The 12,054-nt window shown below is 41.8% G+C and overlaps 1 long non-coding RNA gene across 1 annotated transcript in view; it reads right to left on the bottom strand.

The window, feature by feature from the left end:
- Positions 1-634: 634 nt before the first annotated feature.
- LOC307054103 overlaps positions 635-12,054 on the bottom strand; it is a 251,392-nt gene continuing 239,972 nt past the window's right edge. The window contains exon 3 of the long non-coding RNA XR_013810927.1: positions 635-685. This is a non-coding gene — a long non-coding RNA (uncharacterized lncRNA). The remainder of the gene's footprint in view (positions 686-12,054) is intronic.

Raw genomic sequence — 12,054 nt, forward strand, 5'->3', positions numbered from 1 at the left:
TTGCTTTCATCGAATTCTCAAAGTGATATGAGACCTCCCAAAACATGAACAGTGACTTCAGATTAGTCCAGGAAGTCTGCATGGAATCAGTGGAATCAATTTCAGTTCAGACAGATGAGGGTTCATATCCCTGCCCTACTTATTATTAGAAGAGGATCTTCATAATCCACTCGACCTCTGTGTCTATGCAAATGTATAATGGCCCTACTAATGTTACTCACAAGGTGACTGCAATAGTATATATATATATATATATATATATATATATCTACATACATGTGTGTATATGTATGTAGACACATAATATATATTGTCTGGCCCAGTTCCTGTCTCATAGTGTGCAGTCAATAATATGTGTTCTCGTCCCTTCTAAATAAATAGGTTTTCAATCCTTAGTGTAATCTCTGTACTGGAGGTTAAATTATTTAAGAATAATATATACATTAAACCATGTATTCATTTAAAAAGTTTATTCAGCATCTACTCTATGCCAAGCACTGTGCTTGGCACTGGGCAGGGGGTAGGATAGGAACCAAAGATCAATAAAATAATTAGAAGGCATAAAGGCAAATCAAAAAGACTGAAAAAAGTCAAGGAGTAGTTTTGAAAATTTCCTACCTCATGATGATTATGTATTCTCTCTTGGAGATGAGCCCCTTTGGCTGTCTGCATTATTCCAAAATATCTGGGTAAAAATGGAAAAATATAGTCAGTCATGTGGCTTTTTATGCAAAGGATAGCAATCATCCAGATGTTTCCAAATATTCATGTGTTCACTGTAATCTAGACAACCGTTTTGGAGGATTGAAATTTTCATTCTCAATGAGATGGCATTGCTTTGGGTATACACAGCTTTGCCAGTTTCATGTTACAAACCAACAAATATCCTGTCTCTGACACAGGCCAAGTGCAACTTTGTGCTTGCAAAGCAAAACAAACCCCTCCCCCCCAAAAAGTCATGAGAAATTATGGAAATAAGTGGGTCTTAAAGCCAACATATAATTCTTCAGGATTAGTCTCTTAGTCCCTCTTTCTTTCTCTCTCTGTCACACACATAGACACATGTTAGTCCTGCTCCATCTCACTCTCCCCACCACCAGCCTCCCTCCAGCCAGCCCCACCGTCATTCCCAGATAAGTGAGGCTTCCTCAAGCACGCAAGTGCTGACCAGTGTCCCCTATACACACCTAGGGCTGCCAGATAAAATACAGGATGCCTAGGTAAATCTGAATTTCAGATAAACAATAAATAAATTTTTAGTACGAGTATGCCCAGATAGTGCATGGGACATACTGGTTCTAAAAGTACTCTTTGTTTATCTGAAATTTGGATTTAACTCGATGTCCTGTATCTTTATTTGTTAAATCTGGCAACCCCACCCCACCCCTTCCTGGAGTTGTAGACTGGGACCAAGTTACTGCCACTCTCATTCCTTTGGGCCTTCGTGCCATTTCCACCCTGGCATGTCCCAGTTCCCAGGATGGTGCTTTTTCTCTGGACCCCATTTCAAATCCCTATGCTACCAAGCCCTATCTTTGGAACACCACCATTGTAATTACCCATCACTGTGCTTGGCAGGGCTGTCGCAACTCCCAGCTTTTCTTTCTCAGGTAGCCAGAAATCTTGGTCACTGGCCTCTTCTCCACTGGTGACCTCTGCTATCACTGGATCCCTTCTCCACCTGGGTCCCCTCCTACTTGGTGGGGCTGTGACAGAACTCTGACCCCTGAGCAGCCTGCCCTGTGGCTGCCCTGACCCACTGCAAATAAATTTCCAGACTCCCTGATAGATCGCCAATAGGACAGTACACCTAATTCACATTAGCCATGTCAAGGATTAGTTGCATTCACAAGCTGAAATGAACAAAAGAAGAGACTGCTTATTTCCTAAGAAGAAATATAACCAAATGGGAAAATATTTAATAAACCAATAAATGAGTTAATAGTTGCACAAAATATAATTTATCTCAGAGCCTGCAGTTCAATTACATAAGCACTCATAATATCAAAGATTTTTTTATTTCCTCTAAATTTATCAAGGTCTCATTTAATTGCTATAAACACCTAAAGACATGAGCAAATTAACACATAAAATTGAAGGATTTTAGCTGATACATATTCATGAACGCATGTTGTTGTGATCAGACAAATAATGACCTGAGACATTGATGAATTTGGTAGAAGCAAAAGAAAAACATAGCACACTGTTAGAATTCTCTGCATATCACAGAATGGAATATTTGATAAGCCCTACTCTAAGAGATCATTCATAATAATTATTGTATATCTCTAATTCTTCCAGGAGAGAGATCAGCAAATGTTTAACCAGTAAGCTTCATAAAAATACTGTCCCCAAAGCACTTGAAAGCCAGATCAGTGCTAAAGAATGCTGGCTTCTTGGAAGGCTAATCCAGGCCCTGTTTCTCAGAATCAGTTTTACATTCTTACTGGCATTCTTGCTTCTATATCTACTGCCACTCAGAAAGGACTGACAGTTTTCCAAGCATTTGTGGGAATCTCAAGTTACAGCTGTTCCAGAGTCTTCAAAATAAATGTCTTTTATTTGGATGGAAATATATAGCATGTGTTGCTCACCCAGAGTTGCTGCAGTGTAGTTATTTTTGAATCCCTAGCCTGCTAACCCCTCTTGTCAGAACCCATCCATACATAGCTCCTGTTCATTAAACTCTTTGCTCTCACCCAAGCAGGCAGTGCCCCTGTGAGCTGGAAACTGCACTTAGTCTGAACATAGCTGGACTGGTCCTGACAAAAAAAATGAGCAAATGCCTAAGGCAGACAATCAGGCTGAGAAGCAAAGGCACAGACTGACAGATGCTGCAAATGAGTCTCAAGAAAGGGCAAAATTACACAGCTCACATATAAGAACACTAATTAATTTCAGCTGATCTCAGAGTAAACCTCAGAATCCTTCTCAACACAATATTCTAGTCAGCCATTTCCAATCAACCTGGAGCAAAAAAGCACTTCAAAGTTATTTGCCTCCCCTGTTCAAATTGAGGTCAACTTGAAAGTTGGGCTCTGGAATAAAACTACAAAAACACTGCCACCACAATAATACTTTTAAAGGATTTACTATGTTTCAGAAGCTATGGCATATATGTATTTGTGTGTATATCTATATGTATATGTATACATATATATTAATTCACTTATTCCTTACAAAGCCCTATGATGGCTGTCCCTTTTTGTACTGTCCCAGTTTGTAATAATTTGCTCAAGGTCACATACAGGAGGTTAAAGATCAGTATTCAAATACAGGACTATCTCCCTTTACATCCTGTACTCTTAGCCATTGTGCTGACAGCTGGACTACCATTAAGTGGGGAGAACTTGACAGCTGCTTATGTCATGTGACTTCAAGGGATAATGGGAAAATCCTCTCCTCACATGTTCAAGCTCCCCCTTCCAACACAGATCTGTTTGCTTTATTCAGAGGGAACAACTGGTAGAGGGGTGAGAGCATGAAATGCAGAGTCCCAGCTCATCCGCTACATAGTGGCCTGACTTTGGGTAAGTAGCTTAGCCCCCCTGGGGATGGTTATAATGATAATACCCCATAAAGTTGTATGGGCATTAAATGAAGCACTTAGAGAAGCACATTTTGAAAGTGGAGTTGAGTGTGCAAGGGTTAGTCAGTATTATTAAGACCCAGAATTAGATAAAGTACATGAGTTCCCCCAAAAGAATTTGTATTTAGACAATGGTATTTACCCTGAGATTCTGAGTGGAGTCTGGAGGCGGGTGTTAGTGGCATTTTGGGAGATGGAACATTAGGGGTCATGAGGAAGGGGCATAAGGCTGCCTGACATGGCTGGAGGTGGAGAGAGGAGGCTGGGGCTCCCGCTTTCCACTTGTAACCTTGGGCAGTGATGCGGCTAGAACCAGCATCCCCAGATGCTCAATACACAGACTAGATTTGCACACAACCTTTGTCAGAAAATTCCCAGCTATCAGACACTTCTCAATGAGCTGTTGTAAAATACAGATGGGATCATTAGAGACTAGTTACTATCCATGGAAGTGAGGACACAAGCAGAGGATCCCTCAGGAAGCACCTAGCAGCCTGAGAGGGAATCGGCACTAAGAACAAGTGTACATACTCCAATCCCCAGGGCTTGGTCAGTGTAGAGCAACAAAGGGAAATTGGAGGTTCTTCCATGTTCAGCTCACCCCTTGCCCAATAACCTCAAAGGCACCCTATAGAGTCTTACCTCCATTTTTAGAAAAAGTCAGTCCAATCCTCTTGGAAGTCAGTCAAGACTTCTGTAGGGGGCACTAACTGCTGTAGTCTGGCGACATTTCATCTCTTCTCTGTAGGCACTCTGAACTTTGTGTGGGGAGCTTTGGTTATGTGGACAGCCACTGGTTATGTGGCCAGTACAAGAGATGACCATGCAACCACCCTGAAAGCCACTCATACTTGTCTGGATCACTCACGGAGCCTTATTTCGTAGCTGCTCCATAAGATGAATCTAACTGAACTGGATAGGATGGAATGGCACTGAGTTGAACCGAATCTGAACCAGTTGAACTGGCTGCCTTTTCTAACCCTGAACCAGGTAAGGTGAGAAGATCTCTGTTTCCTTTCAGCCAGTGTCTCAGACCAGCCCTATCGATGCACCCCTTCAGTGAACGGAACACTCTTCTGCCCAGTTGCTGGAGTCGTCTTTGATAACACTTCCTCTCTTTCACCTTTACCTCCCATCTAATCCATCACCAAATCCTGCTCATTCTTATCTCACACTCATTTTTAGGAAACCTTCACTTCCCTCCATCTTTGCCAGCACAATCCTTGCCCAAATCACTGCCATCTCTCACCCTGAGTACTCATGCAGCCTACAGAATGGTCTCCCTGTGTCTATTCTTGCCCCCACTCCCCAGTCTAAACCCTGCGCTAAAGCTAAAATGATTTCATACACACACACACACAAAACAGCAAAACACCAATATGATCGATTTCTCCCCTGGTAAAACCAAAGGGCTTCCCTCACCATTAGGATGAATATAAAAGTCCTCTGAGCATAGCCTGGATCCTCCCTCCTGGACTCAAGCCACTCTGGCCATGCAATTCCTCAAATGCTCCCTCATGTTTCTGAGCCTTTGCTCACATCATCCCCTCAGCCCGAAACACCTTCGCTCTGAACTCCCATCCCTGCCCCACACTTGCCTATACCTGATGATATACAAAAACATGTTCTTCTTTCATGCTATAGCAGGTATTACAGCTATCCACTCTCCTAGAGTATTTTTCTCTTTCTTCACAATGCCTATCAGACTTTATAAGTACATAGAGGTGATTATATTTACTAATGTCATTTTCCCACTAAGCAACAATCACCGTAGAAGCTGGGACTATGTCTTTTGGGCATACTATTTCTCCCCAGGGTCTAGCATTGGGCTTGACAGATGATAAGAAACAAGAGCCATTGTTGTTGAATGTTGTGTGAAGGGATACCACTAGCTCTGCAAACTGCCAGTGGCGACTCAGAGAGTAGGAGAATGGTGAAGCTGATATAACCCACGAACCTCTCACTCCACCCCTCCTCCCATTTGGAGCTTACTCATTTCTGCTTCGGAAATTTTGGGATTACAATTTACAATGGCACACAAAGGTGGGCAACAATACTGCAGGTCATACAAATACTCAGTATGACTGTTGACAAGTTTTTATTACTGTGTGGAGTATTTTAGAATAGTTCATGACTTATAGTGCATTGTTTAGAACCGTTCCTTTCATACAATCATTACATGCTGACCTTAAGTGCATGTCAGGGGCCAGTCTACCCACTGCATAAGCTGGATCTCATAGCAGGCCAAAAGGAGCTACCTAGCTCTGTTTAAATGCGTCTTGTGATGGAGGAAGAGCTCGTGACCTCCATTCCACTGTGAAGCAGCTGAACTTGTTAGAAAGTTTTGCCTTATGTTGTGCTGATACGTGCCTCAATGTATCTCTTCCCCCCGATCTTGAACCAAATAACCCTAAACGTGCATCCACATGGCAACATTTCAGTTACCTGAAGACCCCTGACAAGCCACATCTGAAGTCTTCTCTTCCATATTTTATGCTTTTGCCAGCCTTGATTTTTTATTTATGGACCACATCTTGCTATTTTACTGCATGCATTCTTGTAAGCTGCCTTATATCCTGTGTGGAATAAGGCCATATATAAATAAATCCTGTGTCTTTCCTCTAGGCAACAACTCAAGTTCCCCACCTGACCGTCTCCTTAACAACCTTGCGTTATTCCCTCAGATTTATCCTCTGATCAGTCTGACACTAGAATAGGGAAAAGTATAGGGCTATCCCCAAACTCTGTCTTCGCCTTAGACAGATACTGTCAAGACCGTGGGATGGTCTCTGGGTGCAGTGTCTTGGGACTAATAGGCAGAGTTTGGATGAGAGCAGGTCCATCACTGCTGTTTCACAGTTTCATTTTGCAAAACAGTTCTTAGTGACGTGCTTAGGCTTTGGAAACCCCTCAAACCACCCTCCCTTGGTACTTGAGGTGATAACCTGGCCTCCTTCATGAACTAGAAGATTCAGGTCACGGGACTAGAACTCCCCCAACGCCCCTCCACACTAATTCAGAGTCCACTCCCTCTCTTTCCTTCTTCACTGCTGTCTGTACCTTCCTTTGAAAGCTGTTCTCTCTACTCTGTCTAATCTATTCCTTTCCACAAAATGAGACCTGCTCCAACAAGTGTCCCTGTTATCGTGGTATTTCCATCTTTCCCTTAAGCTAGCTCCTTCCCTTCTGCATACAAAATGCTCAAGTCATCCTTAGTTTAAAAATTACTATTAATGAAATATTTAATACCTATTTTAGCCAAAAGCTGACATCCTAGCTATTTCTGTTCAAGCATGAGTAAACCTTCAGAAAAAAACCCTGCTGTTATACGAGGGGGGATCCAGGTTTTGCGGGGCCTGCAGCTTATACAATTTGGGGGCAGGAGGGCTCTTTAAAATAAAGAATTCAAACTTATAAATAAAAAGTTAAGGGCTTCCCTGGTGGCGCAGTGGTTGAGAGTCCGCCTGCCGATGCAGGGGACTCGTGCCCCGGCGGGAAGATCCCACATGCCGCGGAGCGGCTGGGCCCGTGAGCCATGGCCGTTGAGCCTGCGCGTCCGGAGCCCATGCTCCGCAACGGGAGAGGCCACGACAGTGAGAGGCCCGCGTACCACAAAAAAAAAAAAAAGTTAAGTACGCAAGTGAATATTTATTTAGAATGAGGAAAAAATGCAACAAATTATAATTTTTAAAAAACAAATACTACAAATATATTAAAAAATAATGTAATATTTTTATTTATTAACTGTCTGGCCTCTACAACATTTCCTCCCTCGTTTTTTACCTGCATTCTCTTTGATTGTTTCTTTATTTGGAAAGGATTCAATCTGTTTTTCAGCATTGTTAATTTTTTTAAAATGCGTTCACTTTTATAGTTTAGAAAAGTTTTAGCTTCCCACACCATTATTGGTCATATGTAAATCTGTAGAATTTTTTTTCCTCAAATTTAAAAATCTCATCAAATTTCCTTTGTTTCTGAGCTAAAAAATTTAGAACATTTTAAATTTCGTGTGTGTGTGTGTGTGTGTGTGTGTGTGCTATGACTAATCTTAAATCTTCTTTGAACTGACAACACCCATTAACCAGTTTGCCTTTGATGTCTCATCACAGTGGTATATTATGAATTTTAGGTTATCTTATCTGATAGGAAAGAATTTGCATTTTGACTGGGCCTTGACGAGAACCAGATCCTCTTCTTGCAATTTTACATATCTCATAATTAAAAGGACGTTTCACACACTAGCTTCTGGCTCTGTACATTTCAAACCTTTTCTCCTCCACATTTTTCCTAATGCCAGGTGTCAAAAGACACATTCACACTTGGTGTCATTGCTGGATGAGTCAGCCCCAGTGGCGGAGGGAGAACTCCCAAGACTATTAGTAGTAGCTTAACTATATATTAACTCTATGTGAACCACACAGTGTATCCCCCTTAAACCCTAACTCCAGTTCCCTAAGCAGATACTCAAATGCCATTCACAACCACAGGGGAACTGTGAGTAAAGGAGGGCCTGAATAGAAAGATACAGTAGTCTTAACTGACTGTGCTTAAATATTGCTATGGACTGAATGTTTGTCTTCCTCCAAAATTCATATGTTGAAATCCTAATCCCCAATATGATGGTATTTGGAGACTGGTCCTTTGCGAGTAATTAGGGCTAGATTAGGTCATGAGGGTGGGGACCTCCTGATGAAACTAACGCTTTTATACAAGAGGATCTCTCTCCCTTTCTCCTCCAACTCCCCACTCCCCCCCACCTTGTGAGGACATAGGGAGAGAAGACACTGCCTGCAAACCAGGAAGAGGGCTCTACCTGACCATGTTGGCCCTCTGACATCAGACTTCCCAGCCTTCAGAACTTGTGATAAATACATTTCTGTTATTTAAGCCACCCAGTCTGTGGAACTTTGTTAAAGCAGCCTGAACAGACTAAGTCGAACATCTTACATGTGTAAGTTTTACAGATTACATAACCATAGGAAGGCACTGCTAGTACATCCTAGGGCCTGGGAAAGGTCTGGGCAAGTGAGGGGCTTGAAACTGACAGCTAATCTGCTTCTTGGTATGTCTGCCTTGGCATTAGAATTTCCTCAAAGTCCTGCCCCTTTACCCGGATATGCCCTCCTTGCCACTTAACCCCTTGGAGTCTGGCTTCTACTCTACATTCTTGTAACTCAGCAATGACCTAAAATTAATAGAGTATCTTGTTTTTTTTAAAAATAAATTTATTTATTTATTTAATTTTGGCTGCCTTGGGTCTTCGTTGCTGCTCACGGGCTTTCTCTAGTTGCGGCGAGCGGGGGCTACTCTTCATTGCAGTACGCAGGCTTCTCATTGTGTTGGCTTCTCTTGTTGCAGAGCATGGGCTCTAGGTGCACGAGCTTCAGTAGTTATGGCTCGCGGGCTCTAGAGCGCAGGCTCAGTAGTTGTGGCACACGGGCTTAGTTGCTCCACGGCATGTGGGATCTTCCCGTACCAGGGCTCGAACCCGTGTCGTCTGAATTGGCAGGCTGATTCTTAACCACTGCACCACCAGGGAAGTCCACTAATACAATATCTTTTTCCCAGCCTTTATTCTTTTCGACCCTCTGCCTTCTTTCTCTGAAGCAAGCTACTCCCTTGTCTCTTACCTAGCATCTTCCTGACTCATTCACCCCATCTCTCTCTCTTCTCCACCCTCACACCTCCCCAACCCTCCCACCTTCGCCTCTCCCTCCCTAAGTGAAGGCACTTTCCTTGTTTCTGTCCCTGGCTCCTCCTTCCTTCTCTCTATGGAGCACGCTTCCTTGGAAACCTCATTCATTCAAAGACTTCCTTCATCAGCTCAGCCTCTATGCTCGCTCACTCCAGTCTCCTTTGCTCTAGAGAAGAAATTTCTCCCTAGAGCCAATTTCATTGCCTGCCAGCATCCCCTCAACACTTTAATCCAATGTCTTTTCCCCACACTGGCTCTTCTTTCTTGGCTACATGTTGTCTATTAATACTGAGAGATCACTGTTGACTCCTGTTTTTCCCTTGACCACCATATTCCTTTTTACCCTTTCCTACTTCTAGCCTTAGCATCTCTTAACTAGAGTAAAAACTTCTCAGTTGTTCCAGAGAATTCTACAACCTGGTGTTTTTCTCCTCCTTCCAACCAGATGGTTTTTCCTTCTCCTCAGAACTGCCACATGCTTTTTATTTATCTGATAGAATTTATTACATTTCATCTTGTATTTATGTGGCAATAAGTCACATTTATAAACTGATTATAATGTGCCAAGCATTTTGTATTATCTTATGTAATTCTCATACCTACTCTGGTACTGGCTTTTATTAATATGTTAATTATTTCTGTTTTCAATGGAGAACCTGAGCCTTAGAACTTGCTCAAGGTCACATAGAAAGTGGCAGAGCCAGAATTTAAATGCAGCTCTCTAACTAAAAATAACCATGAGCTTAATCACCAATAACTAATCATAATAATATAATTGCTACCATTTATTATGCACTTGCCCTGTGCTCTATAAACTTCATATTACTTATAAGGTTATACTGTTATCATTCCCCTTTCATAGAGGAGAAACCTGAGTCCCCCAAACTTTATGCCATCCCCCTAAGGCCTCCTGGCTGGTAATGGCAGGGCTGCTATTGAAGACGGGCCGCTTGGCTCCAAAGCCCATGGGGTAACCATGTCACCAGACTGCCTCCCTCTGCACTCTGCTGACTTCATCTTTGTTGTTCTAGCCCTTCAACTATACAGCAGCCTCCCTGAAGGCAGAGGGCTCTTCTTACTCATTTTTTTCATTCTAGAGGTAATTTTTCTTTTGAAATTATTTCAGAATTACAAAAACGCTGCAAACACAGTACAGAAATTGTTTTTTCCTAAACCATTTTAAAGTTACCAATATGCTACCATATAACCCCTCAACAATTTTGCACAAATTTCCTCCAGACATAGATATTCTTCTACCTAACTATAATAAAACCATCAAAATGAGGAAATAGACATTGATGCATCATTATCATCTAATATCAGACCCTATTCAATTTTCACCAGTTGTTCCAATAATGTTCTTCATAGCAAAAGGATCCAGTGCAGACTTAAACATTTAGTTCTCTGTGTCTCTAGTCTCCTTCAACATGAAATAGTTCCCCAGGCTTTCTGCAACATCCAAGCCCTTGACACTTTTAAAAATTGCATCTCAGTTATTTGTAGAATGTCCCTCAATTTGAGTCTGCCTGATATATAACTCAGGTTATATATCTTTGGCAGTAATGTCTGAGAAGTGATATTTGGTTCTTCCCTGCCTTCCTATAAAGTGGTCACAATCTTTTGTCTCTTTTCTGGTAAGGTTAACTTTGATAATTGGATTAAGATGTTGGTTAACTTTGATAATTGGATTAAGATGTTATCTCCCAGGTTTCTTCAAGTTACCCTTTTTTCTTAGTACGTAAATACTTTGTAGTAGGTACTTCTTTGAGACTATATTTTCTCCTCATCAAACTTTCACCCACTTAGTTTCAATAAGCATAGATGTTTCTTGGCTTAGTTACTACTGTAATCGTTGCCAAATGGTGATTTTCTAATGTAAATATTCTTTCTACCTTCATTAGTCGGCATCCACTTCTCTCAATTTATTTATCCATTGATATATTAGTATGGACTCAAGGATCCTACTTTATTCAATGGGTTATAATACTTTACTAACATCATCTATTTTGAAGTTCAAATTGTCCCATGTTCATGTTCATCCCTTCAAAGAGGCTTCTATGTCATCATGTCCCCACCATCCTTTGAGCACTTCCTACATCCTAGGACAATAAGATATTCCAGGCTTCTCTTATACTTTCCCTGGCCCAGTCCTGGTATCAGTCACTTCTCCAAACCATCATGGTTCCTTTTAGTAGAGAATGGTACTTAGAAATTAAGATCTGGCCACTTAGTGTGCATGCTGTGACTGGGATGTCAGTGCTCTGGGGCTCTCTCGGTGGCCAGGGCTAGGAAGCTAGAAGATGCATCTGTTCGTGTGTGTGCGTGCGTATGTGTGTGTGTGAAACAATGAGTTCACATCAATACCTCCAATTCCATTCTGATATCATATGGTTCATTCAATTTTTCTCCTTTTCTACATTTCTAACTTTCTTCTTAAATAGTATAAAACCATTATTAACTTATGTACTTATTGGGTCATTCTCCCCATAGGTACCCAATCTCCTGATGCTACCACAGTTCCCCCACCCTCACACGGATGCCCCACCCTACTCAGACTCTGACTTCCCCTGCCAGCCTGCCCCACTCCAACTCCACCACCTCGCCTTCCTCTTCAGTCCTGCTCACTCCCACCTAACAGCTGTTAGACTGAACTGTTCCAGAAGCTCACTAACTCTATGATGAATCTCTAGCACAATGCTCTTTGCTGAATGGTTACTCAATTCATATTTTTTAAACAGAATAAAATAAATATTGGCCCACTTGAGGTTTT

Source organism: Hyperoodon ampullatus (genome assembly GCF_949752795.1).
Source record: "Hyperoodon ampullatus genome assembly, chromosome: 5".
Classification (NCBI taxonomy): Eukaryota; Metazoa; Chordata; class Mammalia; order Artiodactyla; family Ziphiidae; genus Hyperoodon; species Hyperoodon ampullatus.